Source organism: Chamaea fasciata, unplaced genomic scaffold, assembly GCF_029207755.1.
Source record: "Chamaea fasciata isolate MVZ Bird 193981 ecotype frontalis unplaced genomic scaffold, bChaFas1.0.hap1 SCAF_40, whole genome shotgun sequence".
NCBI classification, from domain to species: domain Eukaryota; kingdom Metazoa; phylum Chordata; class Aves; order Passeriformes; family Sylviidae; genus Chamaea; species Chamaea fasciata.
This window is the reverse complement of record NW_027094125.1, coordinates 676,049-700,746: the sequence shown is the minus strand read 5'-3', so window position 1 is coordinate 700,746 and position 24,698 is coordinate 676,049. Positions and strand designations below refer to the sequence as shown.

The 24,698-nt window shown below is 51.8% G+C and overlaps 1 pseudogene; it reads right to left on the bottom strand.

Annotated features, from left to right (window-relative positions):
• The window catches only part of LOC136303662 (uncharacterized), a 301,387-nt pseudogene that overhangs the window by 162,170 nt on the left and 114,519 nt on the right, over window positions 1-24,698 (bottom strand).

Genomic DNA, 24,698 nt, shown 5'->3' with positions numbered 1-24,698 from the left:
GCCAGCTCGGCAGCACAGACACAGCACAAGGACTTTCATGACCCTCTTAGGGTTTGTACTGAGGCTCTCAACATCAGTCCCTGAGAGGGAGCTGAAGAAACCTCTCCTGAGCTCCCGGTCAGAATGCAACTCCAAAGTTTCTTGAAGTTTTAATGGGTCCTGCTGAGGGGCATGACCGAGAAAGTGTCCCCAGGCCCCAGCCAGAGCAGAGAAGTGCAGGCAGTGATGACAGGTGGGGACAAAGAGAAGCCAAGTCTGGGCGTCCTGGGGCACAGCAGCCTCTGTGCCACCAAGGGCTGTGAGCAGACACCTTGTCCTGAGGCCCTGGGGCCTCCTGGCACAGCCTCAGCAAGGCTGGGCACTGTCAGCCCCTTGTCCTGCCCTCAGCATCCCCCTCCCATCCCAGTGGCCTCAAGGATCTGCTGGAAGGAGTCCCTGGGGAGCCTTGGTCAGGAATGGCCCTGGTGGGGCTTCTAAGGGCCTGCAGGTTTTCAAAGGACTTTGGGTTTTGCTTCTGCCTTGGAGTCTCTGAGAGGTTTGTGCATTCATGGCCTCCAATTATCTGCTGTAATTACTCCCCTGAGATTCTTACTCAGTAACAACATTCAGGGGGCTCATTAATGCTTTGAGATACTCAAGGTGTTTAAGGCACTTTGGATTTTCCTTTCCACACTGAGTCTCTGAGAGGTTTTTGTGCAATCCTGGCCTCCAATTTTCTCCTTCAAGGACTCCATGAGAAGCCTGTGTTGGGGATGGACCTCAGTGGAACTCATTAATTCCTCGAGACACTCTGGGTTTGTGCTCTGACTTTGACTCCTGGAAAGGTTTGTGCCATCTCCTCTCAGGCCATGAGGGCTCAGCAGCAAATGCACCATGGGGCTCATTAAGATCAAACAAGTCCTGACACACCATGGCTCTGCCCTGATCTCTCTCTGTTGTAGTGCAGTTCACTAGGGAGCTTTCCTACTGCAGTTATGGAGGAATATTTCAAAGAGCTTCTAAGAAATACACATTCTTATTTTAAAGGGTGTATTTTTCTCTTTAGAGAAGAGGTGATTGCAACATTCACTGACTGGTATTGATCCAGGGACTCTCCTAAGCAGGTCTGGCGTGCTCAGAGAAGCTGTGCCTTGATGTCTGACCCAGTGTGGAGAACCTTGCTCCACATTCCCCAACCCCCTCCTGTCTCTGCTCAGTTACCTGGGATCTGCTTTGTTCAGAGAACTGGCTGTACACAGGCAAAAAGATGTTTTATTTTATTTTTTAAAAATTTTTTTAAGCAATCTAAACCTCCTAAGGTTCCCCATTACAAACAGGTGCCTTCCTCAAGGGTGTGCCAAGCCCAAGCTGCCACTAATGAGGTTCCCCTTCCCCAGGGCAGAACCCCACAAGGAATGTTTTGCACCTTTGGATTCCTTGGTTCCACGAGGCCTTGTTGTGTCACAATGGTCTCCTCGGATCCACAGTGTCACAATGGTCCCTTGGCTCCATGTGGCCCCACAGTGTCACAGGGGCTTCCTTGGTTCCATGGACCCCAAAGTGTCAGAGTGGTGTCTCCTTCTTCCTACAGCAACCAGCAGCAAACCCCACTGCCAGGGCCAAATGCCTGGAAGAAGGAGGAAAGGGGGAACATTTGGAGTGATGCTTTTTGTCTTCCCAGGTCACAGGGACGTGGGGTGGGGCCCTGCTGTCCTGGGGATGGCTGAACACTGGCCTGCCCATGGGAGGGGGTAAGAGACAACAACCTTGAGAGAGAGACAACAGTGGAGAGGTCAGGCAGAAGGCTGGGTTTAAAAGACCGTCATCAGCACAGGAAGCATCACTCTAAGGCATTCTGTTGAAAGCTGAAGAGAGAGAAAACAAAGAGAAAGAGAGTAGAGAGAAAACGGAGGAGTAAAGAAAGAAAGAATAGAGAGAGAAACAGAATAAAGAGAGGGAGAATAGAGAGAGAGTAAAGAGAGGGAAAACAGAGAGAGGGTAAAGAGAGAATAGAGAACGAATAAAGAGAATAAAGCGACAGTAAAGAGAATAAAGAGAGAGAAAGACAATAAAGAGAGAGACTAGAGAGTAAAGAGAGAGTAAAGAGAAAACAGAGGGTAAAGAGAGAGAATAAAGAGAGGGTAAAGAGAACGAAAAGAGAGAATAAAGAGAGATAAAGAGAATAAAGAGAGAAGAGAGAGAGAGAGAATAAAGAGATAGTAAAGAGAGAATAAAGAGAGTAAAGAGAGAGAAAGAGACAATAAAGAGACTTGAGAGTAAAGAGAGAGTAAAGAGAGAAAAGAGAGAATAATGAGAGAGGGAATAAGAGAGAATAAAGATAGAGAGGATAAAGAAGGTGCAAATAAAGACAGAGTAAAGAGAATGATGCCTATGTAACTTGGGCCAAAGTTACAAGACGCTTATACAGTTTGAGTTATAAGATATATAATATATAATATAACCTGAATCATAACTTTTTATATCTATATAACCTGAATCATACCTTTCTATACAATGTAATAGCTACTGTATTGTTAACTAGTGTCTTAACACTTAAATAAACAGAAACTCAGCAGGTGAATAATTTCAAAATAGACAAGTATAGCTATACTGGGAAGCAGCAGCATGTACTAATGGGAAATTGGCAAATGTAAATCCAATTAGCTACAAAATGGAGAATTTAGACCGGTTAGATCCAGAAAGACCAAGGAACACCATAACTGCATGTGTTTGATGATGTGTTGTATAGGTACAACCTTACAAAGGGAAGGCGTTGTAAAATCATGGCTCAGGGCTCCTGCTTTGGCCAAGCAGAAGAGGGCTATGGGAAAGTGACTCAACTGAATTAAAGGTAGAAAAAAAAGTTATGTAACCATATCCTGTTCACATTGTGGGGTGCGGTGGTCGGTTGAAATATGTTTGTTACGATTTAAAACTGTGTAGCTAATAATAAGTGCTTTAAAAGGCCAGGGTTTTGGAATAAAGCAGCTCTCCTTTGCACCTGCCTGGGGACCCTGCGTCACTCCGGACCCTCGCCTCACCATGATGTTATAATGACGCGGCAATATTAAACAATAATTACTGTGTAAATAAACCACAGCACATGACAAGGGTGGGTGAGATAGGTGGAGATATCCCCCTCACCACCAGCACTGCAATAAACAAATACCTGCTCTATAGACACCAGTCTATGGGGATTTATTTCCAGCCTTTTTCAGGCATCAAGAGAGAGAATAAAGAGAGGGAATAAAGACAGAGAGTGTAATGACAGAGAGGATAAAGACAGAGAGAGAAAAGACAGACATTGCTGCTAAAGAACATCCGAGCAGTCCCAAACACCTTCGGACAGTGGCCCCAATGGCCACGCTTGGGGGTGTCACCATGGCCAAGCAGGTCAGAAATCCCCTGTGGAGATACCTGGAGTGGTTGAGTGAGATGGGACACCAGACACACAGGATTTAGTCTCACCGGGATAAAGAAATAATTTTTTTGGTCTATTTGGGATAGAAAATGACTTTCAATTGCATTAGTCTGTTGTACATGGGGTTCAAAAGGCATAATAAATACTAAAATGAAATAATGATAAATACCTATGGTTCTAAAGGCATAAAGTAGTTAGGAGCAACATATCTACTGATAAAAGATTTAATAAAAGAAAAGCTATAGTATTAAAAATCTTCTGCAGTTTTGTCAGTGGTTCACAGAATCACAGAATGACTAGGTTGGAAGAGACCTCCAAGATCATGGAGTCAAATCCATGCCCATACAACTCAACTAGACTATGGCACTGAGTGCCACATCCAGTCTTTTTTTAAACGCATCCAGGGATGTGACTCCACCACCTCCTTGGGCAGATCATTCCAGTACTTTATTATTCTTTCCATGGAAAACCTTTTCCTAATATCCAACCTATATTTCCCTTGGTGCAGCTTGAGACTGTGTCTTCTTGTTCTGTTGCTTGCTGCTTGGTGAAAGAGACCAACCCCCACCTGACTACAGCCACCTTTCAGGAGATTGTAGAGGGTGATAAAGTCACCTCTGAGTCTCCTTTTCTCCAGTCTAAACAACCCCAGCTCCCTCAGTCATTCCTCACAGGGCTTGTGTTCCAAGCCCCTCACCAGCCTCGTTGTCTCCTCTGGATGTGTTTGAGCATCTCAATGTCCATCCTAAACTGAGGGGCCAGAGCTGGACACAGCACTCAATGTCCATCCTAAACTGAGGGCCCAGAGCTGGACACAGCACTCAATGTCCATCCTAAACTGACGGCCCAGAACTGGATACAGCACTCAATGTCCATCCTAAACTGAGGGGCCAGAGCTGGACACAGCACTCAATGTCCATCCTAAACTGAGGGGCCAGAGCTGGACACAGCACTCAATGTCCATCCTAAACTGAGGGGCCAGAGCTGGACACAGCACTCGGGGTGTGGCCTCACCAGTGCCAAGTATAGGGGAAGAATGAACTCCCTGCTCCTGCTGGCCACACCATTCCTGATCCAGGCCAGGTGTCACTGGCCTTCCTGGCCATGTGGGCGCACTGCTGTCTCATGTCCAGCTGCTGTCACCAGTCCCCCCAGGTCCCTTTCTGCCTGGGCACTGTCCAGCCACACCATCCCCAGCCTATAACATTTCAGGGGTTATTGTGGCCAAAATGCAGGACTCAGCACTCGGACTTATTAAACTTCATCCTACTGGACTCTGCCCATCCATCCAACCATTCCAGGTCTCTCTGCAGAGCCCTCCTACCTTCCAACAGATTGACACACACTACCAGCGTAGTGTCATCTGCAAATTTACTAGTGAAAGACTCAATACCCTCATCCATGTCACCAATAAAAATATTGACCAGAGCTGGCCCCAGCACAGACCCCTGAGGAACACCACTAGTGCCTGGCTGCCAGCTGGATGCAGCACCATTCCCCACCACTCTCTGGGCCCGGCCATGCAGCCGGTTCCTAATCCGGGGCTCCTGTCCAAGCCCCGGGCTGCCAGCTTTTCCAGGACTGTGCTGTGGGAGGCAGTGTCAAAGGCCTTGCTGAAGTCCAGGTACAAAACATCCACAGCCTTTCCTGCATCCACCAGGCGGTCACTTGATCAAAAAAGGAGACCAGGTTGGTCAAACATGACCTACCTCTCCTAAACCCATGCTGGCTGGGTCTGATACCCTGGCCATCCTGTAAATTCTGTGTGATGACACTCAGTATAAACAGTTCCATTACCTTGCTAGTCAGGCTAACTGGCCTATAATAACCAGGACCCTCCTTCCTACCATTTTTGTGAATGGGTGTCACATTGGCCAGCTTCCAGTCATCTGGAACCTCACCAGTGAGCCAGGACTGATTGTAAATGATGGAGAACGGCTTCGCAAGCTCATCTGCCAGCTCCCTCATCGCCCTGGGGTAGATCCCATCTGGGCCCATAGATCTATGAACATCCAAGTGGCTCAGCAGTTCTCTGACTGCTTCCTCTTGGATAATGGGGGGACCATTCTGTTCTGGACAATTTTTTTGTCATCCTTAACAGAAGTTGCCATTTTAAATTCAAACTGAACTTTGGCCTCCCTGATTTTTTTTTCCTACATGCTCTAGCAGCCCCCTTAAATACTTCCTGAGAGACCTGACCCTCCTTGCAAAGATGATATATCCTCTTTTTATTCCTAAGTTCCTCCAAAACCTCCTTGCCTACCCAGGCTGGACATTTGCCTTGTCGACTTCTCTTTCGGCACACAGGGACAGTCTGTCCCCGTGCCCTCAAAAATTCTGTTTTGAAGAATGCCCAGCTTTCCTGGGCTCCTTTGTTTTTAAGGGCTGCTTCCCGAGGAACTCTCTGAATAAGTCTCCTAGACAGGCCAAATTCTTCCCTCTGGAAGTCCAATGTAAAAATCTCATTGATGTTCCTCCTGGTTTTGCCAAATATCGAGAATTCTATAATTTCATGATCACTGTGCCCCAAGCAGCCTCCAACCACCACATCTCCCACCAGCCCATCTCTGCAAACAACAGATCTAACATAGTCCCTCCCCTGGTGGGCTCACTCACCAGCTGCAGCAAAAAGTTGCTCTCCACACACTCTAAAAACTTCCTGGACCGCCTCTTTGCTTCTGTATTAAGTTCCCAGCAGATGTCTGGCAGGTTGAAGTCACCTACAAGAACAAGGGCTGATGATCCTGAAACATTCTCCAGCTGCTTAAAGAGTAAGTTGTCCACTTCTTCCTCCTGGTTGGGCGGACGATAACAAACTTCCAGTAGGATGTCAGCCTTGTTGGCTTTCCCCTTAATTCTTACCCATAGGCATTCAACCCCAGTACCCCAGTACAGCCCAGTCCCTCCCAGTGATGCCGCTCCTGGGATCCCCCAGCCCTCTCTGTGTCCCCCCCTCTCGGATCTCCAGGCTCCAGAGGGGAGCCCCAAGGGCTGGAAGTGCCCAACCAGGGTCCCCAGCAAGGCCCAGTGTGGATGTGCAGCGCCCAGTTTTCCCAGTTTCCCTCTCCTTTTCCCCGGGCCGGGTTCCCCCCGGCCCCAGCGGGTGGGAGCAGCCGAGAGCCCCCGCTGCCCATCCCGACCTGTCCCGGCTCCATCCCCGCTCCTCCCGCGGCCGCCACGGCTTCGGAAACGGGGCACCCAGGGTGTGCCTGCTCCTGGGGGAGGAGGAGGAGGAGGGATGGAAGAGGGGGGGATGAAGGAGGAGAATGAGAAGGGATGGAAGTACATGAGAAGTGTGGATTAGGGAGGAGGAGAAGCAGTGATGGAAGAGGAGGAGTGGGAGCAAGAGGAGGGACAAAGGAGGGTGAAGAAAAGGAGAAGGAAGGAGGAGATTGAGCACTCCCTAAATTCAAAGCCCCCCACCCCTGGGATCATCACCCCCCATCCCACAGGTGACCAGGGAGGGGGAACTCGGGCCGCATCTCTTGGGTGGTCCCTGGGTTGGGTTCCTTTTGGAGGGCAGACGTTTGGAGAATGAAACCTCCAAAGCTGAGTGGAAAATGCCCCTTGGGGGGGACATTGGGGGGTCCCAGTGGCAGCTGCTGGCAGAGGCAGCCTGGAGGAGCAGAGCCCTGTGTCCCCCAGGAGCCCAAAGTGGGGAGCCCAGAGAGGGGGGAGCACCATGATTTGTGGGACCCTCAACAGCCTGGAGAGGGGCAGGGGGGACTCCTTGGACCCCCTGAACCCCAAAGCAGAGAATAAGGGGAGAAGGGACCCCGGAACCCCATAAAACCCTCAGCATCCCTACATGTGTAGAGCGAAGAGGGTGGAGCTTTCTGGATTTCTGGTACTCACAGCAACCTGAGGAGTGCAGGGATGAAGTAGATGGGGAACCCCAATACAAGCCTGACCCCCAGCAGCTGGGACAGGGGGGAAATTTGGGAGGTTTTTATAGACCCCAGATGTCCGGTCACTTCTGGAGATGGACTTAGGCAGAGGGACCTTCCAAGTCAGTGTACTCATCCTGTGTTTTTCCCCAGACCAGGATTTCCCATTCCCAAACCTTGGCCAGATGAAGGAGAAGGATGCAAGGAAGAGGAAGATGTCCCGGGACAGCCAGGCAGGTGAGGAGGAAGCCAGTGCCCCTTTTCCCCCTCTCTCTCCTGCTCCATCTCCCAGCCCAGCCTGGCCCCTGGCTGCAGGAAAACCCCGCTGCCAATGCCGTCGTGATGGGGATGAACTGAGGGGATCTGCTTCCCCTTCCCTCTGGCACGGAGGCAAATCCCATCCTCTCCTTGTCCTTTCTCCCCCAGAGACTGAGCTGAGGATGGAGACCAGGGAGGACAAATCTCCACAGCAGAACCTCATGGAAGAGGCTGTTTTGAGCAGCTCCACAGTGCAGGAATCCAACAGGGAGGAAAAGTCCTGGAGATCCCGCACGAGGAGGGGCTCCAGACGCATCCCAGAGTGCTCTGAGGAGGAAAGATCCACTCTGTGCCGGGAAGTCAGCCAGAGATCAAGCCAGAGCTCAGACCTGGTGGTCCGTGACAGGGAGGGACCCTACAAGTGTTCTGAATGTGGGAAGAGCTTTAGCAAAAACTCCCATCTGACCCTCCACCAGAAGATCCACACTGGGGAACAGCCCTACAAGTGTGGGGAATGTGGGAAGAGCTTCAGAGACAGCTCCGACCTGATTCGCCACCACAGGACCCACACTGGGGAGAGGCCTTAGGAGTGCTTGGAATGTGGGAAGAGCTTCAGCCGGAGTTTCAGTCTGACTGTCCACCAGAGGACCCACACCGGGGAGAGGCCCTACAAGTGTGGGGAATGTGGCAGGACCTTTACCCTCAACTCCCACCTCACTTCCCACCAGAGGATCCACACTGGGGAGAGGCCCTAGGAGTGTTCTGAGTGTGGGAAGAGGTTTCAGACCAGCTCCAGGCTCCTCCTGCACCAGCGGTTTCACAGAGAGGAGAGGCCCTTCCACTGTCCCAACTGCGGGAAGGGATTCAAGCAAAACTCCAACCTCATCACCCACCGGCACATCCACACTGGGGAGAGGCCCTACGAGTGTCCCAGAGTGGGAAGAGTTTCTCCTGGAGCTCATCCTTGAGACACCAGCAACAGAGCCACTGGTAAGGGCCGCCCTGCGAGTGCCCCGACTGTGGGAACAGCTTTGTGCACTGCTCCAACTTCATCCCCCATTAGAGAACCCACATTGAAAAGGGCCTTGGTGATCCACAATCCCCAGTATCCACATTGGGAGGTCCTTTTGTTTTGCCTCTAATTACCTTTTGATTCATCTCCATTCCTTTAAAACACACAAAAGTGGAGTAAAAACCAACCAACTCATCAAAGGCATCTAAAGCCCCACTTTTTACTTATGTTTTGGGGGAATCTTGGATTCAGGGAGATACTTGGGAGGATATGGGGGGTTTGGGGGGCATTTGGTGTACTTGTCTCCATTGTTTGGCACTCAAAAGGCAAGAGGGATTTATCTGTCACCTCAAAACCACTCAATGCCACTGAAAACTCCTCAGTCCCACCCCAAAATTACTCGATTCCACAGGCCCTTGGGATGGAATGGGATTGCAAGGGGTTTGGATGAAGTGGGATGCACATCAGGAGGGGTGAGGTGGGCATGGAGTGGGGTGGGATAGAGATTGGGAGGAGTGGGATGGGAGAAATAGAGCCTGGTCTTGATGTCCAGGAGGGGTGAAATGGGTTGGGATTGGACTGGGGAGGTGGGGTGGGGGCTGGAATGAGACAGCCAAAGGTTGGGGATGACAAGGAGAGGGGCAACCCGTTCCTGAGTGAGTTTTTGGGTATTCCACATTCCTGAAGGGACTTTGGTGCATCCCACATTTCTGAGACAGTTTTGGGGGGGTTCCTGAGAGCAGTTCCATGCAGCCCCATTGCCAGGGGTGATTGCCTTGGGCATGAGCTCAGAGCTGCAGCCAGAGTCCATTGCCTCAGTGCTGGAGAGCAGAGAAATGATGAATGGCCCCAGACATCTGCAGGGTGTGTTTGGGGGTCAGGGCAAGTTCTGTGTAGGTGGGGCGGTCACTGCCCCAGCCCCAGCCACGGCGGCCTCTGCTCCAGCCCCAAAGTGGCTGCCAACCCAGTGCTGTTCTTTTGGTCAATTAAGTTTAAGGTGTAAGTTAAGGTTAAGGAAGAAGTTAAGTCCCGTTCAGTTTGAGCTCTGTTCAGTTTTTAGGCCGTGTTCCTTTTATCCGTGCCCTCACTCTCCTCTTGTCACACACACACAGGGACAGTTCTCAGTTCGTTTCTGGTTTGATTGCCTGGATTTGGTTTGGTTTGGTAGTTGCTTTGCTTCCTTAGTGTGCCTGAAGCATCCAGTCAGGGATAGAGTGACTCTTGCCAAGGACCTTTGTCATGCCTCACCACCTGTGCTCCTAATTGGTGATTTTTGTCAAATATGCTGATCTGCTAAACTTATAAAGCTGCATTAACCCTGTGGGCAGATGGGCATTTTGTGGCCATTTTCCATATCTGCCCCTTGGCGGCCTCCAATAAAGATCAGCCTTTCTATTACCTCCTCTATAATATTGTCTCCAAAGGGTGATACTTTATTTCTAGGTTCTGTAAGGCATCAACGCGGCGGGGCCTCCTGGCACCCAGGAGACCACTGTGACACAATGACATCTTGGGGAGCCAAGTGTCCGCTGCAAACACAGCGGGGCCTCATGGAAGCCAGGGGCCACTTGGACAGTGCCAGGGCACGTGGAACTCAGTGTCCACTGTGACACAGCACAGCCCCATGGAACTCAGCAGACCACTGTGACAACATGGAATCTCACGGATGCAAGGCTCTGCTTGGGCAAAGTGGGGCCTCCTCAGACACAAGTGTCCCTTGGGCATTGCCAGCTCTTGTATAACCCAGTGCCCCTTGTGACTCAGTGCAGCCTCATGGAACTGTCTTGGGGATGGTTCATTTGCCATCACCATTTTGGGTTGGTTTTTGTTTTGTGTCTGGAATAGTCACTGCCTCCCCTCTCCTGGCTCTGGGAATATCCCGATGGGTGGAGGGGCAGCCCGGGATCCTGCAGGGGTTGGGGGCCAGGGGCTGCTCTTCATTCTGGTTGGGGTGAATGGCTCAGAAGCCACGTGGCACAGTGCATGTGATTTGAGATCCTTTTGCCCTGTGGTTTTGGCGTTTTGCTTTTCTCCTCTTGTTTGTTTTCTCCTTGGCACGGTGACTAGGGCTTGCTGACTTGCTTCTCTGCTCCTCTGCTGCTTGGGAGAGGAAGAATCCTCTGCTCCTGGTGGGCTCTCACAAGGCTTATTCCTCAAATCTGTCCTGGGGGTGGCTCAGGGATGGAGTATGCCATGATCATTTGTTCTTAGTAGGTGGGAACCTTCTGTTATCATGTGTGGAGTCCCTGCAACCCCTCGACATCTTACCCAGAGTCTGGCCTTGGCAGTACAGACCATAGTTACCTGCCCAGCCTGAGAGAGGGGACTTGCCAGTGGTGCTCTGTAGATGATGGTTTGCCCCAGTTTCTCCCCTCCCTAATGCCCCTGGCCCTTTGGTTTCTCCATTCCTCCGTGTCTCCATGGGTTGTGGGACCCCGGTGACTGGCCCCATTTTCCCTATGGGACACTGACCTTTCCTGCCCTTTGCTCCACCTCCATGCCTCAAGGTCTTTGGCTGCTGAACCTCATACTTAAGCCTGAGACCGGCACATGTTCACTCCTTTTGCCCTGGATTTCCCTTTGGCTCCTGGAAATAAACCTGGCTGGAAGTGATCTAGTGCAAGGGCCTTCTGCCTCTCCTTGCTGAGCTAGCCGTGGTGGTGTGTGTGGATGTTTGAGCTTGACTGCTTTGCCTGAGTGACTTTTCCTCTGGAGAGGCTTATTGGGTCTAGGCTCTAGCTCCATTCCTAAATAACACGAAGTTACAACCATGGTGGTGTTTGTTCTGTTCCGTTCTCTATGTATTTTATAGTGAAGAACTGGTCTTCCTTTTGCTACAGTTTTTCTTGGGAGCCCTGTAAGTTTGGAATTTGATCCAAGGGGATCATGGGGGCACTGCTGGGCCCCATGGAACCAAGGGGCCAGTGTGATCCTGAGAGGCCCCGTGGATCCAGGGAGACCATTGTGCTTCTCCAGGTCCCCTTAGAATCATGGAGTCCCTTGTGACACTGCTGGGCGCTGTGGACCCAAGGACACCTTTGTGACACTGAGGAACCAAGGACACGTTTGTGACACTGCAGGCCCCCTTGGAACCAAGGGAACATGGAACAGCTCTGGCTGACTTGGCCTCCCAGGGGCTGCCTGAGAGCTCCAGCTGACCTTGGCATGGCGAGGGCCGCTTCCCATCTGCCCCTGGAGCCCTGGGGCTCCATGCTTTCCTTCCAATGGAAAAGAACTGTCCTTCTCCAGGGACCCATGGCCAAAATTGGCATTTGGCCTCCAAAATTCTGTATATCCAAGGACTGCTTCCAGCCAAAAGCTGCCAGGAGAGAAAAGTCTGTCTGGTTTGGCCTCCTGGAGGCCACGTCTGGCCACCAGATCACCTCTGGTGATCTATCACCAAAACACTGGGGCTCTGTGCTTTTCTTCCTGTGGAAAAAGACTGTCCTTCTTGTCCATGAGCCGATGGTCAAAATTGGGATTTTACCTCCCAGATTCTATCCAAGGATTGCTCCCGGGGAAGAGCTGCAAGGACAGACAAGTCTTGTTGGCCTTGGCCTCCTGGGGACCACGTCTGATCTGCCTTCAAAACACTGGGGCTCTGTGCTTTTCTTCCTATGGAATGAAACATCTTTCATGTCCAAGTGCCCATGGCCAATATTGAGAATCCATCTCCCAAATTCCATATATCTAGAGATTGTCCCAAGACAGAAACTGCCAGGAGAGACAGGTCTGGCTGCCCTCACTTACTGTGCCCACCTCTCATCTCCTTCCAAAACACTTGGACCTTGTGCTTTTCTTTCATATCCTTGACTGGGCACCCATCGCAAAACTTGGGATTCCACCTCCCAAATTCCATTCATCCAAGGATTGTTCCCAGACAAAAGTCACCAGTACCGCCAAGTCTAGCTTCCTTTGGCTTCCTGAGGGCCAGCTCTCAGCTGCATTGAAACACTGGGGCTGTGCTTTTCTTCCTATGGAAAAGAACCATCCTTCTCCTCCAGGTGCCCATGGCCAAAATTGGAATTTGGCCTCAAAATTTTCATCTATCCAAGGATTTCTCCCAGACAAAAGCTGCCAAGATGAACAGGTCTGGCTGACCTTGGCCTCTGGTGGCCACCTTTCATCTTTCAATACTGGGGTTGTGTGGTTTCTCGGGCCAGCTTCCCTGCTATAGGGGAGCAGAAGGGTGTTTTACAACTGCTAAAAAACCGATGGGATGGGGCATATGGTCATCCCGTACCCCGGCCCGGGAGTCACTGGGCCAGGTGAAAAGCCCGGGCCCCACTGCAGGGAGAGAGCTGGGCTGTCTTCTTACCTCTTCCTTCTGGGGCTGGAAGGGAAAAGGAAGTCCCCGGGGTGATTTTAAGCTTGTGTGACTCAGAGGTGTATATCTATATTTAACTGGCCAATCCGGCCTTCCATCTTGAAAGTCAGTCACTAATTGGTTTTTTACCACCCGTGCTAAACCAACACACCAGAGGACATTCCTCTGGAGTGAAGTGGCCTCGAGGCACTGTTTGTGCCACTGGAATTGTGCCAGCCCTGAGTGCTAATGATGGTGTTTGTGCTCCCTGGGGTTCATCTCCTCACACACACACACACAGGATGCACTGCTGAAGTCTCCTCAGCACAGAGCAAACAGGCACTGCTGGCCTGGACCCTTGGTGTCCCTCCATGCAGGGACAAACAAGCTCCTGCAGGTGAGGGCAGAGGCCAGTGCTGCCAACGGTGGTTGCAGGGGCTGCTGTGGGACAATTGCCCTGGGACACCTTCCCAGGCTGTCCCCAGAGACACAGCCCAGGCCCTGCTCTGCTGCTCCCTCAGTTGCATGCCAGGAGCTCTGGCTGTGCCAGGACACTGCTGTGTGCCCGCCCTGCACACTCCCCCTGTGTCCCAGGCACTGGGCTTTGCTTGGCCAGGGCATTCCTGGAGCATCTTCCTGACAGCAGCTCTGGAGGAGAGCAAAGCCTTCCTGCCCTGCCCTTAGGAGATGCCCTTTGCTGATGGAGCTGCTGTGCTGGAGCCTGGCTGTGTCCCAGCAGTGCCCATGGCCTGTCCCTGCCTGTGGTCACAGCAGGGACACGCAGCAGGACAGTGACCAAGCTGCCACAGCAGCCCAGCCTTGCACCCACAGAAGGGCTGGGAAGGGGAGTGTGGAGCTGGGAAGAGCAGACGTGGAAAGAGCCAGGGCCATTGCCCCTGACTGTTCTGGCTGTGCTGGGAGCTTCTTTCCTTCACGGCTTCAAAAAATCATTATTTTATTCAGATGCACAGGAAACAAAGCTTTTGAAAGTCATTGAGATAGTGAATAATGGCAGATATTCATGTGGAAATACTGTTGGTAATAGTATTCGTTTGTGGAAAATGTGACAGTAGAATGTATTAAGAAAATGCGGAAATGGAAAAACAGGACCAATAGGCTGAGACTGAAATAAGTTACATTCAGAAGGTTCTGCAGAAGAAAAGAGGCAATTTATTGCTTCTCAAATCCAGTCAGCAGTTTCCTCATGGAATCCATGAGTTCCTTATTCCTCAGGCTGTAGATGGTGCTGGAGGCACCACCAAGTACAGAACTGACAGGGCCAGATCCAGGGATTGGGAAGAGATGGAGGGGGGTTCAGGTGGGCAAATAAATCAGGTGGGCAAATAAACAAGGACACCACAGCCAGGTGAGGGAGGCACAGGGTTGACATCACAGACACACATCCCTTTGTGTCTGAGGGGGCCCCACTTTGCCCAAGCAGAGCCTCGCATCCGTGAGATTCCATGTTGTCACAGTGGTCTGCTGAGTTCCATGGGGCTGTGCTGTGTCACAGTGGACACTGAGTTCCACGTGCCCTGGCACTGTCCAAGTGGCCCCTGGCTTCCATGAGGCCCCGCTGTGTTTGCAGCTGACACTTGGCTCCCCAAGAGGTCATTGTTTCACAGTGGTCTCCTGGGTGCCAGGAGGCCCCGCTGCGTTGATGCCTTACAGAACCTAGAAATAAACACCCTTTGGAGACAATATTATAGAGGAGGTAATAGAAAGGCTGATCTTTTTTGGAGGCCTCCAAGGGGCAGATCTGGAAAATGGCCACAAAATGCCCATCCGCCCACAGGGTTAATGCAGCTTTATAAGTTTAGCAGATCAGCATATTTGACAAAAATCACCAATTAGGAGCACAGGTGGTGAGGCATGACAAAGGTCCTTGGCAAGAGTCACTCTACCCCTGACTGGATGCTTCAGGCACACCAAGGAAGCAAAGCAACTACCAAACCAAACCAAATCCAGGCAATCAAACCAGAAACGAACTGAGAACTGTCCCTGTGTGTGTGTGACAAGAGGAGAGTGAGGGCACGGATAAAAGGAACACGGCCTAAAAGCTTAACAGAGCTCAAACTGAACAGGACTTAACTTCTACCTTAACCTTAACTTACAATTTAAACTTCTCAATTTAGCAGAAGAACAGCACTTCACAGTATTTATCTTAACTTATAACCTATGACTAACCATTTATAGAGGAATAGTATTTAACTACCTTATAACTTATCTTAAACCTGGAATTATGGTAAGGCACGTCACAAAGCAGTGTTTCAGAAAACTCAAAACCATACAACATCAACTTATCCAGAGGTTGAGAAGAGGAAGTCAGGAGAGGAGCGAGAGGGAGAGAGAGATCCACAGTCACCTTTGGATGCAGCGCCATCTCAGCTGCTGGGAGCTCCGGGGCCGTGGGACGTGTCAGTGTCACACCTGTGTCACAGCCTCGCCTCCTCTGGTCCCTCTCTGGTGGCATTTTTGGGGTGCCAGGGGCAGTCACTCTGGGGCTGGAGCAGAGGCTGCCGTGGCTGGGGCTGGGGCAGTGACCGCCCCACCTACACAGAACTTGCCCTGACCCCCAAACACACCCTGCAGATGTCTGGGGCCATTCATCATTTCTCTGCTCTCCAGCACTGAGGCAACGGACTCTGGCTGCAGCTCTGAGCTGGTGCCCAAGGCACCCACCCCTGGCAATGGGGCTGCATGGAGCTGCTCTCAGGAACCCCCCCAAAACTGTCTCAGAAATGTGGGATGCACCAGAATCCCTTCAGGAATGTGGAATACCCAAAAACTCACTCAGGAACGGGTTCCCCCTCTCTTTGTCATCCCCAACCTTTGGCTGTCTCATTCCAGACTTCACCACACCCTCCCAATCCCCACCGCAACACATCCCACCCCTGCTGGACATCAAGACCCCCTTCCCAAGCTCTATTTCCCCCATTCCACTCCTCCTAACCCCCATCCCACCCATCCCACCTCACCCAATGCCCATCTCACCCCTCCTGATTTACAGCACACTTCACCCAAACCCCTTCCAACTCTGTTCCACTCTAAGGGGCTGTGGAATCGAGTAATTTTGGGGTGGGATTGAGTAGTTTTCAGTGGCATTGAGTGGTTTTGAGGTGACAGATAAATCCCTCTTGCCTTTTGAGTGCCAAGCAATGGAGACAAGTACACCAAATGCCCCCCAAACCCCCCATATCCTCCCAAGTATGTCGCTAAATCCCAGATTCTCCTGAAACACTAGTAAAAGGTGAGGCTTTAGATGCCTTTGATGAGTTGGTTGGGTTTCACTCCTATTTTCTGTGTTTTGATAGGATGAAGCTAAATCAAAAGGTAAATATAACAATATAAAAGAACCACCAGGCATTTTCCAACAAGGATCATGGGGATTGTGGGTCACCAAGGCTCTTCTCAACGTGGGTCCTCTGATGGGGGATGAAGCTGGAGCAGTGCACAAAGCTCTTCCTCCAGTCAGGGGAACTTGCAGGGGTTCCCTTACTGGTGGCTCCGTTGGTGTCGGGTCAAGGCAGAGCTGTGAGTGAAGCTCTTCCCACACTGGGGACACTCGTAGGGCCTCTCCCCAGTGTGGATGCGCTGGTGGGTGATGAGGGTGGAGTTGTGCTTGAATCCCTTCCCACACTCGGGGCAGCGGAATGGCCTCTCATCCGTGTGAATCCGCTCGTGTATGAGGAGGTCTGAGCTGGTGTGAAACCTCTTCCCACACTCAGGACATTCATAGGGCTTCTCCCCAGTGTGGATTCGGTGATGCTGGACGAGATTGGAGCTGGTCTGAAACCTCCTCCCACGCTCAGGACACTCATAGAGCATCTCCCCAGTGTGAATTCGCTGATGTACAAAGAGTTCTGAGCTTGACTGAAACGTCTTCCCACACTTGGGACACTCGTAGGGCCTCTCCCCAGTGTGGATCCTCTGGTGGCGGATAAGTTGGGAGCTGTCCCTGAAGCTCTTCCCACATTTCCCACACTCGTAGGGCCTCTCCCCATTATGGATCCTCTGGTGGACAGACAGGCTGGAACTGTCTCTGAAGCCATTCCCACATTCCCCACACTCGTAGGGTCGTTCCCCAGTGTGGATCACCTTGTGGCGGGTCAGGTGGGAGTTTTTGCTAAAGCTCTTCCCACACTCAGAACACTTGTAGGGTCTCTTCCTGTCATGAAGCTGCTCACGCACCACCAGCTCCAAGCTCTGGCTTGATCTCCAGCCGCCTTCCCTACACAGAGTGGGTCTTTCCTCCTCAGAGCACCCTGGGATGGGTTTGCAGGCCCTTCTCCTACAGGATCGCTGGGGCTTTTCCTCCCCATTGGATTCCTGCACTGTGGAACTGCTCAAAACAGCCTCTTCCATGAGGTTCTGACATGGGGATTTGTCCTCCCTGGTCTCCATCCTCAGCTCCTTGTCTGGGGCAGGAAGGACAAGGAGAGGATGGGATTTGTCTCCGTGCCAGAGGGAAGGGGAAGGAGATCCCCTCAGTTCATCCCCATCAGGACGGCGTTGGCAGCGGGGTTGTCCTGCAGCCAGGGGCCAGGCTGGGCTGGGAGATGGAGCAGGAGAGAGGGGGAAAGGGGCACTGACTTCCTCCTCACCTGCCTGGCTGTCCCGGGGCATCTTCCTCTTCCTCACAGCCTTCTCCTTCCTCTGGCCAATGTTTGGGAATGGGAAATCCTGGTCTGGGGAAAAACACAGGATGAGTACACTGACTTTGAAAGTCCCTCTGCCTAAGTCCATCTCCAGAAGTGACCAGACATCTGGGGTCCACAAAAACCTCCCAAACACCACAACTTCATCCTGAAAATGCCTCCCAGGATTTCCCCATCTGTGGTGTCTCTCATTTAGTGTTTGAGGGTTCCCCCCGTCCCAGCTGCTGGGGGTCACACTTGTACTGGGGTTCCCCCACCTACTTCATATCTGCATTGCCCAGGCTGCTGGGATCCCAGAAATCCAGAAAGCTCCCCTCTCCTTGATGGCACCATCAAGAGATGCTAGGGGTTTTTGGGATCCTGGGGTCCCTTCTCCCCTTATTCTCTGCGTTGGGGTTCAGGGGGTCCAAGGAGTCCCCCCTGCCCCTCTCCAGGCTGTTGAGGGTCCCGCCAATGGCGGTGCTCCCCCTTCTCTGGGCTCCCCACTTTGGGCTCCTGGGGGACACAGGGCTCTGCTCCTCCAGGCTGCCTCTGCCAGCAGCTGCCACTGGGACCCCCCAAGGGGCATTTTCCACTCACCTTTGGAGTTCTTCATTCTCCAAATGTCTGCCCTCCAAAAAGAACCCGAACCAGGGACCACCCAGGATATGCGGCCCGAGTTCCTCCTCCCTGGTCACCTGTGGGATGGGGGGGTGATGATCCCAGGGGTGGGGGGCTTTAAATTCAGGGAGTGCTCAATCTCCTCCTTCCTTCTCCTTTTCTTGATCCTCCTTTGTCCCTCCTCTTGATCCTGCTCCTCCTCTTCCATCACTGCTCCTCCTCCTCCCTAATCCACACTCCTCATGTACTTCCATCCCTTCTCATTCTCCTCCTTCATCCCCTCCTCTTCCATCCCTCCTCCTCCTCCTCCCCCAGGAGCAGGCACATCCCGGTGCCCCGTTCCCGAAGCCCTGGCAGCCCACGGGAGGAGCGGGGATAGAGCCGGGACAGGTCGGGATGGGCAGCACGGGGCTCTCGGCTGCTCCCACCCGCTGGGGCCAGGGGGAACCCGGCCCGGGGAAAAGGAGAGGGAAACTGGGAAAACTGGGCGCTGCACATCCACACTGGGCCTTGCTGGGGACCCTGGCTGGGCACTTCCAGCCCTTGGGGCTCCCCTCTGGAGCCTGGAGATCCAGCAGTGGGGAACACAGAGAGGAGTAGTGGATCACTGGGAGGGACAGGTGTGTACTGGGATCATGCTGGCATCACACTGGCAATGACTGGGATTGTACTGGGGTCAACTAAAACTGTGTTGGAGCAACTGGGAGTGACCGGGAATGACTACAAGCATGCTGAGGGCAACTGGGATATACTGGAAGTGTCTGTGACCACACTTGGGGAGACTGGAACAACACTGGGAACAGCCAGGACCATGCTGGGGAGAACTGGGACCACGCTGGGGGACACTGGGAATGAGTGGGAGTGACTGGGTCTACACTGGAGGCAACTGGGCATGACAGGGACCATGCTGGGAGGGACTGGGATCCTGTGGGGAGTGACTGGGACTATACTTGGGGAAACTGGGTGCAACTGGGATCGCACTGGGAGGAACAGCGAGCAACTGGAACCATGCTGAGGGATGCTGGGATCATACTGGATCATAACTGGAGCAACTGGGACTGCCTTGAAGGTGACTGGGAGTGGCTGTGAGCAACTGGGATCAGGCTGCAAGCAGCTAAGGACACATGGAAGCGACTGAGAACATGCTGGCAGCAACTGGGATACACTGGGAGAGACTAAAACCACAGTGGGGGTAAATGGGAGACAACTGGAACCGTGCTGGATGCTAATGGGAGCAGCTGTGCCCATGCTGGGGTCGTACTGGGATCCAATTGGAACTGGCTGGGATCAGACTGGGAGTGACCGGAATAGTACTGGGAGAATCTGAGTGTGACTGGGATCATACTGGAACCAGACTGGGAGTGACTGGAAAGGTGCTGGCCATGAGTGGAACCATACTGGAGGTGACTGGGAGCAACTGGGCCCACGCTGGGAACAAATGGGATCTTATTTGGAGTGACTGGGAGTGACTGGATTCACACTGGGAGCAACTGGGCCCACGCTGGGAGTGAAAGGTCAGTCAGTCTGGCCATGACTGGAATACTACTGGGAGTATCTGGGAGTGCCTGGGGTCATACTGGGGCTGACTGTAACCATACTGGGGGTGACTGGGTGCAACTGGGACCATACTGGGAGGGACTGGGATTGTAGTCCAAGTGACTGGGATCATACTGGAAGTGACTGGAACCATACTGGCAGTGACCTCGAGGCCTACTGGGATCACCCCGGGAGGAAACTGTGGACATATTGGGAGCAACTGGGATCAACTGGAAGGTGCTGGAACCATGCTGAGGGGACTGTGACCACAACTGGGGCAACTGGGATCACACTGGGAACAACTGGGACCACACTTCCCACAACTGACAGAAACTGGGACTGTGCCAGAGGCAACTGGGAGTAACTGGGAAAGGCTGGGATCATTCTGAGGTAACTAGAACCTTACTGGGGAAACTGGGAGTGCCTGGGAATGACCACAGGCCTGCTGAGGGCAACTGGGATATATTGGGAGTGTCTGTAACCATACTGGGGTGACTGGAACCACACTGGGAACAGCTGGGACCACACTGGGGGCAACTGGGAACAAGTCAGAGGGACTGGGGCCACACTGGGGACAACTGGGCATGACTGGGAACATGCTGGGAGGGACTGGGACTACTCTAGGGGCAACGGGGGACAATTTGGATCATGCTGGGAGGAGCTGGGAACAACTGGAACTCTGCTGGGGCCAACTGGGATCCTACTGGGATCACAGTGGGATCACAGTGGGAGCAGCTGGGCCTGTGCTGCGTGAGACTGGGATCACTCTGAGGGTGACTGGAATCCTACTGGGATTGACTGGGAGTGGCTGTGAGCAACTGGAATCATGCTGAAAGCAACTGGGAGGAGGAGGAGGTGACTGGGGCCCTGCTGGGAGAGACTGGGATCATACTGGGACTGACTGGGCTAATCCTGTGAGCAGCCACTGCCGGCACCGGGACCCCCCCAAAAACACCTCCCGGGGACCCCACCATGTTCCCCCTCAGGGGTCTGCTGCTCGGCTTTGAAGCCCTGAACGCTACAAACATCCACCCAAAAACCCCAGACCCAGGGACCCCACTCGGGATATTTGGGGTGAGCTCACCCTCCCCGGGCACCTGCAGGACGAAGCCGATGGTCCCGGGGGGCTGCGGGTTCGGGGAGCGCTGCAGCCGCCCGGTCCCTCCTCTGCTCTTCTTCCTCCCGCTTCCCGCTGCCGCTCCGCCTCTTCCTCCCTCCCTCCCTCCCTCCCTCCCCCCTCCTCCTCCTCCTCCCCCGTTCTCTGAACCCCTCGCTGCCGCGGGAGGGGCGGGGATGGAGCCGGGACCGGTCTGAACGCAGAGACGGCTTGGGAGGGGATGCCAGGAGTGGGAGTGACTGCGCTGCACTGGGATCATACTGGGAGCAGCTCCTGGGTGACTGAGTTACACTGGGATCATACCGGGATCATACTGGGAGTACGTAGGAGCAGCGCGATGGCTCCAGCCACTCAGGGGGTAACCAGGTGCGATCCCACCACTACAGGGGTGTTTTTTCCCTGTTTTGGGGTGTTTGTGAGGCCGCAGCCCCACAAGCCTCTTTCAAGGGGGGCTCATGACCCCTTTAAGTGACATTTTTATGGGGCCTCCATTCCGTTTGCCTCCCAGGGTGGATTTTTGGGGTCCTGTCTGCCATCGCCGCTTTAAGAGCCCCTTTGTCAGTTCCCACTATAACTCCCCTTAAAAGGGCAACACCACTCCCCCTGATTCCGGCAGCAGAGCCTGGGGGGGCTTGGGGGTCCGAGGGTGGGGCTGGGGGTCCCGGGAGGGTTTGGGGGTACCTGAGTGATGCCGATGATGGTGATGGGGATGGATTCTCCGTTGGACAGGAGGTCACAGCTGGAAACCACCTGCACTGTGTGGAGACCTGGGAATGAAGAGAGAAAGGACGAATGGAGTTGTGTCCCAGCCCTGTTGGAAAGCAGATAGAAATCTCCCAGGACCCCGTGCACACAGCTTAGAGGCAGAAAAGGATGCAGGTGTTGGTTTGAAACCCTCAGAGAAACTGAGATCCATAAAGTCACACCGACATGAAGTGGGAACGTAAGTTGTAGTTTTAGGTGAGTAAAGAGATTCCTTAAGTGCCTTAAGCAAAGAAGAGACTGTATTAGTTGACAGAAAATCCCTGAAGTCCAGTTTAAAGTTCAGTAGCATTACCTTGTACAAAGTTAACTAAGTCTTAGACATATTATAAACATAGCAGAGCATTGCTGACATTGCTAGACAGAATAGATAGGCTGTGGGCATAGGCCTTGTATAAGAAATGATGAGCGTTGTCACACAGCTGTGTTAGACCAGGATAGGTGCAAAAAGACAGGAATAGCATCGTGTTTGTAGCTGGTTGGACGATTTAGGAATAGAATGCATTGTATCGGGGCTGCTGCTGCTGCTGCTTCTGCTTGGGCCATGGGGACTCTATGCTGGAAGGCATTTTGCATCATGGCACGGACTGTAACACTGACCCTGGTGAGACTGATCCAGCCATGTCATAAACGGCTTTTCCAACAAGCAGCACCTCTCTTGTTCCTCGGCTGGCCCGCTCAAACTTGCCAGCTGTCCATCAGCAAAGTGCCCACAGCTCCTGCGCGCTGCCAGCCCTTCGCTGGCAGCGACAGCAGGAGCTGCTCCTGCCACCGGCCAGCTCCTGTTCCTGGAGTCCCTTCCCGTGCTGGCAGCACAGGCTCCCTCTTGCCTTGAGCCCAATGCCTGCCTGCACCTTGTGCTGGCTTTGCCAGCTCTCTTTTTCCAAGCCTTTGACTCCCAGGCTTCTGCCCCAGCCCAGGGACATTTGTTATTTCTATTACCTGCTAGTTTGACAACATGAACCATTCTGGTTTTACCTAAGAGGTGAATCATGAAGATTTTGGGGCTTTTTTTGTCCACAATGTCCTGTTAAGAGCAAGAACACGCTGTTCTTACACCTGGGATTGTGGCTGTTCCTACACCATTTATTCCACACTGCATGACTAAAGAAAATCTCTCCTTTTCCTTACTAAGTTGAAGCTACAGCTTAGTGGAAATAGGTGTTACAAGAGAATGAATGCCATAATCCCCCTTTTAGTTTTTGGTCCGTAGTGGATACCTCCTTGAAGGATCCAGAAGAACTCCAAAATGTTGTGCATACAATGAAGAAAATCAACACTAAATTCCCTCTGGATTACGAGGTTAGAAAATCGGTTTGAATCGCTGTCACTGTTTCTCACCACATCTACTGACAAGAAATTCAGCTGATTTTCTCTGTGAAAAATACGGGTCACTTTTTGTTAAGATTTTAGAAGTTTAATAATAAAAAATAAGACAAGAAGAGGCATAACAAAAGCAAAACTACAGATTTCTGCGTGCCTGGTGTTTCCACCCAAAGCACAGCTTGCTAACAAAGGATCTTTCCTTTAAATACCATAGGTTATTGCATATTCATAAATTTCATATGTGATTTACACAATCCTTTTGACTTTAGGTGTTTCTGCTTAATTGCAACTTTTCTCCCCCACCATTCTTTCTTGCACATAAATTTTTCATGGCTCCACGAAAGTCGCAAATCTCTTGATAACAAAGGCAATAAATTCTTCCTATTGGAGTCGTCGGTGTCCTTGCTGTTATGTCTATCCACGTGAGATGATGTGAGGAATTTCTTAATTGCTTCTCCCATTTGGGTTGTGGGGTTTTTTTGTGTGTGTGTTGTTTTGTTTTTGGTTTTTTTTTTTTTTTTTTTTTTGTTTGTTTTTTTAGCTAGTTACAAAAAGCATCTGCTATAGCCTAAAAACTGTATTTATCACACTACTACAAGAGGGTATATTACTGTAGCATAACTTTCTACCATAACACATATAAGATTCATTTTCATATTTGTAAAAAGCCAAACACTTAATATGTATTTATAACAACACTGAGTCAGTTTTCAAATGAAGCGGCAGCGTGTCATGATGCTAAATAATAATCTGGCATTACCTCTAATGTTCACTGCTACAAAGTATAGCAGTACACAGCAAGGCAGACTGGGTTAGCACAGTCATTCCTCCCCTCCCCTTCCTCCTGTCCATCCCATTGTCTCCTCTGCCGAAGACACAGGCTATGAAAAGAAGGCAAGGTTGCTACCTCTTTTTCTTCTGCCACAGGACTTGTTAGACACTGTGTTTTCTCAAAGGACTGCATGTACCTCTCCCCAGGTTGCTTCTTTCTCATTCTCCAAAAGAAGAGAGCTGAAGGGGTTTCAGGCATGTGAGTGCCTGATCTCTCTTTCCCTCTAAAGGCTCTGCCTCCCAAAGCCCTGGTGACCTGCTGTGCTTTGGCATGAGAGCCGTTCCAGCCCGAAACACAAGGGCAGTGGTGTTGAACTGCAAAGCCTCTCTCTGCAATGGGATTGCTTTGAGCCTGCAGCCTCCACGGGCAAGAGCTTTGTGGGAGCAGGGGCCATCACAGCCTGTGCCCTGCACACAGAGCCAGGAAGAGGAGCAGATCCTGCTGGCTTCTGCTGCTGATCCGAGCAGCAACTCCCCTGGGATTTCCTCCAGGGAACTTCACACCAAGGGTGTCCATCACTGTCGTGGCTGTGAGAACTTGTTGCTTGCCAGTTCTCCCCCATCCTTGTGGATTCTCATTTTTCTCAGCTGCCTTTGCAGCGAGTTCTCAGCCAACGTGTGGCTCTGCTGCCATCCCAAATCTGCGCCTGCCTTGCCCAGCCTGAGTGCAAGTGGGGCATGTGCTGGGCATGGATGGAGAATTCCATGGCCAAAATCCTCCAGCATTTAGATCTGCTCATTGCTCTGGACAGCACAAATCACAAAACACTCATTGCAGTTGACAGTTGTAATTTCTTGCAGATTCCTACAGCTGCACTGCTGATCAACAAATGCACAGGAATTGATTTCACATGAAAAATGTCATTTATTACAAATTGCTGCACCTGTGCTGACAATATAGAACTACGCCGATCTCAATTTAGGTTAAAAAAAGGAATTTATTAGATTTTTACAACAATGCCAGGTAAAAATATACAAATACCAACTTCATTTAACAAAATCTTA